Genomic DNA, 8,144 nt, shown 5'->3' with positions numbered 1-8,144 from the left:
TATACACACACACACACACACACATATATATATATATATATATATATATATATATATATATATATAGGGACGTGGTCGAAGTGTTGGGTTACATGTGGAGCTATACTACATTCAATTTGTAATGTATATTATTGTAGAGAATATAGACTGAATGCTTCTGTTTGTTAAGACGGACCCACAGACACACATCATCTCCGACATGTGTGTTTAATGTTCTTGCAAGAGACTCTTTATGTTTGGTATTGCAATCACATTCAATTCTATATCTTATACCTCCTCATGTATACATATACGTTCCATCATTATATTATATTATTGTAACATATTTTAGATTCGTTGATAAGTTATTATCTCTTGGGTTGTACAAGGCTAAACTTTTCAAGAATAATATATTATAATTTAAATTTCATGTTGCGTTGGAGTCTTGTAGATAACAATAGCTAGTCTATCAATGGTGGTAACTACTAACATTTTTTTGTTAACTGTAAATTTCATATATATAAAATATAATTATAATCGTGACTACCACTAACGAATGAACCATACAGAAAATAGAAGTAACAAGATGTTACAACTGGATAAAGTAAACAACAAGTCAATTAAATCAGAGTATTTCAAAATAACGGAACCATAGATAGTAACGAGTCTTCAGAATCTCCAATCGTCTTTAAAGGTAGCGAACTTCCTGCGAATCGAGATAACAATCTCCTTCGTGGTAACTACTAGCATTTCTTAAATCGATCGACGAGATTTGATTACACTTGTCTATTAATGGGGCTAATTAACGAATCATTCGAACATTGGAATTTCAACAAGAGCCACAAAATCACATCCACACAACCAAAATGGGTATCTATTGTTCATATACATGAAATTATTCAGAAAATAGTGTAAGAGAAATGGTTTTTTTTTATTGTTAAAAAAAAAGGAGGAGAAGAAGTGGTTGGGTGCGTGATTTTATAAAAATGGGGTCCATTGTGAGTCAAGGTTTTCAGCGTTCACATGCATATGATCCATCTAAGACCACCGAGAACAAGAGGTTCAACATGTAGAGAGTAATAAAACACGACAACATACTTTGACAATGACAAAGTGTTATGTTTGGTTCATTGGGCATCATTGCATGAACCCTGTTTGGTTTGACCCCCACGGACTTTTTGTGAATATATGTACATCTATATTCTATATATATGTCATATACATATATATATATAGAGAGAGAGAGAGAGATTGCTTTCTGCATTTGAAATTACTTGTACAATGTCAAATTTCAAGTATAAGGCAAGTCTACGATATAACATTATTCTCTTCTGACATAAAGCTGTATGCGTCAACTATGTTGTCAAGATTTGTTTTTATATATAATTTTGGTTAAAGATGGTTAAGAAGTTGCAGAATGGTGGTACAAAACAAAACAATGTACTTGAAGGGGTGAATGGTGGCATCTACACTTTATTTTTATATCATAGTCAAACCCGTTGACCATGAGGAGTTGAGAATTCGCTAAAAGAGTCACAAACCCAAACATGGATCATATAATTATGGGGTATACAGAAGTATTTTTCTATGAAACATAAATAAATAAATAAATAAATGGAGGGTTGGCTTCAAAGTCATGTTCCCATGATGGGATTTGTAATACAAAATGGAATATAATGGCATGGACATTTGTGTGGCCCATTCTCATTCATTCGCCTTTTTCCCTCCCCACAAATGTCTCCCAATGAATAATTACCACTTTTCCAATGCTTAAGCCCATTATTTTTAGCAAACAGGAGGCATTAGTTACTATATATATATATATATATATATATATATATATTAGCTTCGTCTTTGAATTATAAAAACACAGTTCTTTAAAAAAATTACAGGGGAGAGAGATTTCTTAATTAGGATTTCACAAAGTAAAAGACGAAATTGGCCCCCAAAAAAAAAAAAAAAAACTGTACCTATTATGGAGGGGTATTATGATCGTTTGCGGAGTTCAATTGAGAGATTCGGCCCAATGATAACGTGATCGTAAAACAAATGTGACAAGAATCGATATATTTGTTTCGGCCCAATAATAATACAACATATTTACGTAAACATCTATTATGTTTTTAGATTGAATTTGATTTGCATACAATTATATCTTATTAGATCCCAAAATGAATATCATATTTCATCAGAAAAATCGAAACGTTAAATTTGGCAGATGTTTTCTAAGATTCATTAGAAGGCACATCGATTCAACTATCCTTAAATCCCCCACTTAATTTACCCAAATTGCTATAAAGAGATATGAAGAAGATTTAAAAAGATTACGTAATATTTAGATTTGATTTTATTTCTATATTTTAGATATTTATATTTATTAAATAAGATATTTTATGATTTTGTTTCTGCTATAAATATTGTAATGTTACATGTTGAATAATGAGAAATCCAATGATTCTTCATCTCTTTCTCTATTATGGTATCAGAGAGCCTGTAGTCTAACGACAAAAAAAAAAAACCCTAGCCGACTTTCTTTCTGACGAACTTTGCATCGCAAAGTTCAACCCTCCTCCACTCAAACACAATGTCCACCGACGCCAACAATCCCAATGATGTCAACACTGCAACCTTCGATGCAAGGGAGCCAACAAAATCTCTGCTTTCTGTCAACATGAGCAACGTTACAAAACTCATATCAACAAATTACATCACCTGGAGTCTTCAGATCCGTTCACTCCTAGAAGGTCACAAATTGGACTGCTTTATCACTGATGATGGTATTGTCCCGCCAGCAAAGGTTGACAATGCTGGAACCCTGGTCGACAACCCGGCATTTGCTGTTTTTAAACAGCAAGATCGGCTTCTATTCAGCGCCATTCTTGGCACTATATCTCTGAATCTTCAACCAATTGTCGCGCGTGCAACCTCTGTCCGTGAAGCTTGGAGAACCATTGCGAACATTTACGGAAAGGCATCACGCGGACATCTTCTCCAGCTGCGTGAACAAATCAAGAAATGTGTGAAAGGCACGCAATCGGTTGACGAATACATTCGTTTCGTCACAACGAAGGCTGATGAATTAGCCATTCTCGGCAAACCGCTTGACCATGAGGACATTCTCGATGCAATCATCAGTGGATTACCCGAGGACTACAAGCCAGTAATTGATATTATCCAAGCCAAAGATGTGGCTGCGTCTATTGAAGAGTTCCATGAAAAACTCATTCAACACGAGGTAAAGCTCGCAACTGCAACAACACAACCTACGGTCGCCCAATTTCCTCTTACAGCGAATGTCGCACACTCCAGGGGTCGGCAACACTTCAGGGGCTCGGGATCCACTCGTAGTCAACCCTGGAATCGATCTGGCCAATCCTCTTCCAAAGGATATCAAGGAAAATGCCAAGCTTGTGGTGTGTTCGGCCATAGTGCTCAACGTTGCTCACTCTTCCGTCTTGTCTCTGCCTCTACAACTTTCGGCCAACAACCACCTTCACATCCTCAGTGGCAGCAGTCACCGAGACCATGGCAGCCACAAGCACATCATACGACTGTCCCTATGTATGATTCCTCTCCGTGGTTACTTGACAGTGGGGCTTCCCACCACATAACGTCTGATCTCCAAAATCTCTCGTTACATCAGCCCTATCGCGGAGGAGATGATGTGCTGATTGGAGATGGCTCAGCACTCAACATATCTCATACTGGTTCCGTATCCCTTACCTATCCATCTCGTTCATTATCTCTTGATAATGTATTATGTGTTCCAGCCATGGCAAAGAATCTTGTTTCCGTGTCACAATTATGTAAAACTAATGATGTCTCGGTGGAATTCTTTCCGCACTCATTTCAGGTGAAGGATCTAAGCACGGGGGCGGAGATAATCAAAGGAAAAACTAATGGTGGTGTCTACGAGTGGCCGGTTTCCTTTTCAAAACCCATTGTTTTATCGAGTCATAAGTCCACTTTGTCCGAGTGGCATTCGCGTCTAGGTCATCCTTCCTTTTCGGTTCTTCAACGTGTTATGTCTTCTTTTGGTTTGCCATTATGTCGGGATTCTACCACTTTATTTTGTGATTCATGTTCAAGAAATAAAAGCCACAAATTACCGTTTTATGCGTCTACTATCACTTCAACCCGTCCACTTGAAATCTTGTTTTCCGATGTATGGACGTCGCCCATTATTTCCATTGATGGTTTCAAATATTATGTAATTTTTGTGGATCACTTTACTCGTTATTCGTGGCTCTATCCACTCAAACAAAAATCACACGTCCATGATACTTTTGTTCGGTTCAAATCGCTTGTCGAAAACAAGTTTTCAACAAAAATTTCAACCTTATATACCGACAATGGGGGCGAGTTCATAGCTTTAAAAACTTTTCTTGCAACACACGGTATCTCACATTTTACAACCCACCTCATACCCCCGAACATAATGGCATTTCTGAACGAAAGCATCGACACGTCGTGGAAACCGGTTTATCACTTCTCCATCAAGCTTCACTACCACTTTCTTTTTGGTCCTTTGCATTCACCACAGCAACATACTTAATTAATCGTTTGCCCACCCCTGTTCTATCACATGAGTCTCCTTTTTCGTCCTTGTTCAAGTCTCCACCGAATTATGCAAAATTGCACACGTTCGGTTGCTTGTGCTACCCTTGGATCAGACCTTATAATTCCCACAAACTTTCTCCAAAATCACACCCTTGCATATTCCTTGGTTACTCATTGTCCCAAAGCGCGTTTCTTTGTTATGACTTTACTCATTCTCGATTTTATGTGTCTAGACACGTGGTCTTTCATGAGTCCATTTTTCCACATCATAATCTGGAACAATTCTCCTCCACTATCAATCTTTCGGACAATGACACATACCAAAGTCAAACGTCGACTCCTTCAGCCACTCATACTCACACATATCAACCGCCGACACCTCAAATGACACCACCATCGCCCCTCCGCTTGTCTCCTTCATCAGAAAACGTGCTTGAGAATTCCACCAGCTCGGAGTCAACATCATTGCGATCATCGGAAACTGATTCTTCTGCGGACATTCCAACACACGCTCCCATTGATGCAGAGCTACCTTCATAGAGGAATACACATCAAATGGTCACAAGACGGAAGAATAATATTTCCAAACCGGTAAACAAACTCACGCTGCTGGCTTCTGTTTTGAATATTGACAGGGAACCAAGCACGGTTTCTCAAGCTCTACGGGATCCTCGATGGAGATTAGCGATGAGTGATGAGTTCAACGCCTTGATTCGAAACAACACATGGGAACTAGTCCCACAGACATCCGACATGAATGTTGTGGGTTGCAAATGGGTATTCCGAACGAAAACAAATCCCGATGGTTCGGTCAATCGATACAAGGCGAGACTTGTAGCTAAAGGATTTCATCAACGCCCCGGGATCGATTTCAATGAAACCTTTAGCCCGGTGGTCAAGCCACCGACCATACGTCTCATCTTAAGTATTGCCGTTACGAATGGATGGTCTATTCGATAACTCGACGTCAACAATGCTTTTTTACAAGGTCGACTCTCGGAAGAAGTGTATATGAGTCAACCGCCGGGTTTTATCGACAAGGATCGCTCCTCATTTGTTTGCAAACTACACAAAGCAATATATGGCCTTAAACAAGCACCAAGAGCATGGTATTCGGAGCTTCGGGGGTTTCTTTTGCAACAAGGATTTGAGAATTCAAAGTCCGATGCTTCTCTCTTCATCCTTCGGACTGCAACAACATGTCTCTTCTTACTTGTTTATGTTGATGACTTGATAGTTACGGGAAGCAGCACATGTGAGATTAATTCATTCATCTCAACTCTTGCCAATCGGTTTGCCTTAAAGGATCTTGGAAGCTTGTCATGTTTTCTTGGCGTGGAAGCGACTCGTACACAACGAGGCTTATTTCTTAGCCAACGAAAATACATTTCAGATTTGCTTCACCGAACTGAAATGCACGAAGCCAAACCTATGTCGACTCCGATGGCTGCAACTTCTCGGATCTCTATCACCGATGGCACACCCTTATCGGATGGCTTGGAATTTCGAACCATCGTGGGCAGTCTACAATATCTATCACTCACCCGACCCGACATCAGTTACGCGGTAAACAAATTATCTCAATTTATGCACTCCCCCACTGATGTTCATTGGACTGCAGCAAAACGAATATTACGATACCTCTCGGGAACCCAGCAAAGAGGCATTTTTTTCCCGGCGGACAGCAAACCATCACTTCATGCGTTTAGTGACGCTGACTGGGCCGGTGATCCTGTTGATCTAAAGTCCACAGGGGCTTTCATCGTCTACTACGGCAAGCATCCTATCTCTTGGTCTTCTAAAAAGCTACCGGGTCTTTCACGCTCGTCAACCGAAGCCGAATATAGGTCGGTGGCCAACACTTCAGCTGAACTACGGTGGCTTGTTTCTTTACTCTCTGAACTTGGAATAAATCTTACAACCACCCCGACTATCTACTGCGACAATATTGGAGCGACGTACTTAAGTGCTAATCCGGTATTTCACTCTCGGATGAAACACTTAGCCTTGGACTACCTATTTGTTCGTGGGCAAGTAGAAGCTGGTCATTTACGAGTTCTTCATGTCAGCTCCAAAGACCAACTCGCGGATGCTCTTACGAAACCGTTACCTCGAAGCACATTCAACGACTTATGCATCAAGATCGGCATCACCGACGGTGTACCGACTTGAGGGGGCGTGTTAGGAGATTGTAATCTCATGCATTAGGAAACTACCATATGTATTGGTCAATCTGTTACGCAAATCTCTCCTTTACTTATTCTATTGTATTTGTATATATTCGTAAGTGTGAAATCAAAGGAATTAGTTTTGGCATAATCTTTCAATTGCTGACTATATTTTTTATATCAAAATCAACTATTATATGTATATATATATAATGTTACGGTACTTTGCTTGCGTGATGCAAAGGTATCGCAAATTTCGCCGCCTACTTCATTCAAATGCTTGAACTTAGTATGCAAATTGTGTGTGTGTGTGTGTGTATATATATATATATATATAACATACTTATGGTTCACATAAAGTTAAATCTCATGCGAATGGGCTTGCTTATAGTCCAACCAAAGTTGTACATCTATATTTTAATATTGTTTTATCTTTTTTCATTCTTAACTCCTTGGATATAATTTCATCTATATTATTGAATTGAGAGATTTTGAAGGAAAACGAAGAAGAAGGGACGAAATAATGTTGTATCGTTCGATTCAAAATTAAGAATATTTTAAAATCCAAGAATAATAGAGAGAAAAAACAAGGAATAACGTCGAAAATTCATAATAATACCAAACCAAATATTCACCCCCTAGCATATGCAAGTTTGGCCAAATGAACAATAAATGTATTTGGAAGTGATATTTATTCAAACACAAATAATATAATATATATATATATATATAAATAGAGAGTGTGTGTATATATATATATATATATATTGAAAGCAATTAATAACTGTTAGCTTAATATAGATCAGTTTTATTGCTGCCAAAACCTAAATGCAGCATTAAATTGGAATTTTGCCGTTAAATTTTATGCACGCTCGGTTTCAGAATGTAAAAAATAAAAATAAAACAAAATCTATATCACAAGATTGAAAAAAGACTAAAATATAGAAACCAGGTAAAACAAAATTCTGAAAACTGTACCACGTGCATATGCATATTTATAGACAAATAATGCAATGCAAAGAGAATAAAACATTAGATTAATTAATTAATTTTAATTTAAATGAAATTAAAAGAAAACATGAAACAATGCCAAAGCTCAAGAAAGCGTGTCCATTTTGACGCACGCATACGACCAATCACGGGTCGAGAAATACAAGAAATCCACCACCAGAAAAAAAAAAAAAGGGAAAGATCGAATTTTCATAATCAAATTCAAATGTATCCACACTCATGCTCATTTTTGTGAGGATCAACACTAGAAAATCTTTTACTTTGATTACTAGCTTAATTACGATATCATTTTTTCTTAAAAAAATTATGAGTCCCGAGATACTTTAAAAATATTGGAAAAAATAAGAAAATGCGTTTTTTTTTTCATTTTTTTAGAAGTCAAATGCATTTTTATATCGTAAAAGAGTTGTAGGCCAACAATCCCAA

Source organism: Tarenaya hassleriana, unplaced genomic scaffold (genome assembly GCF_000463585.1).
Source record: "Tarenaya hassleriana unplaced genomic scaffold, ASM46358v1 Cleome20, whole genome shotgun sequence".
In the NCBI taxonomy this organism is placed as follows: Eukaryota; Viridiplantae; Streptophyta; class Magnoliopsida; order Brassicales; family Cleomaceae; genus Tarenaya; species Tarenaya hassleriana.
Note: the sequence above shows the minus strand (reverse complement) of the source record.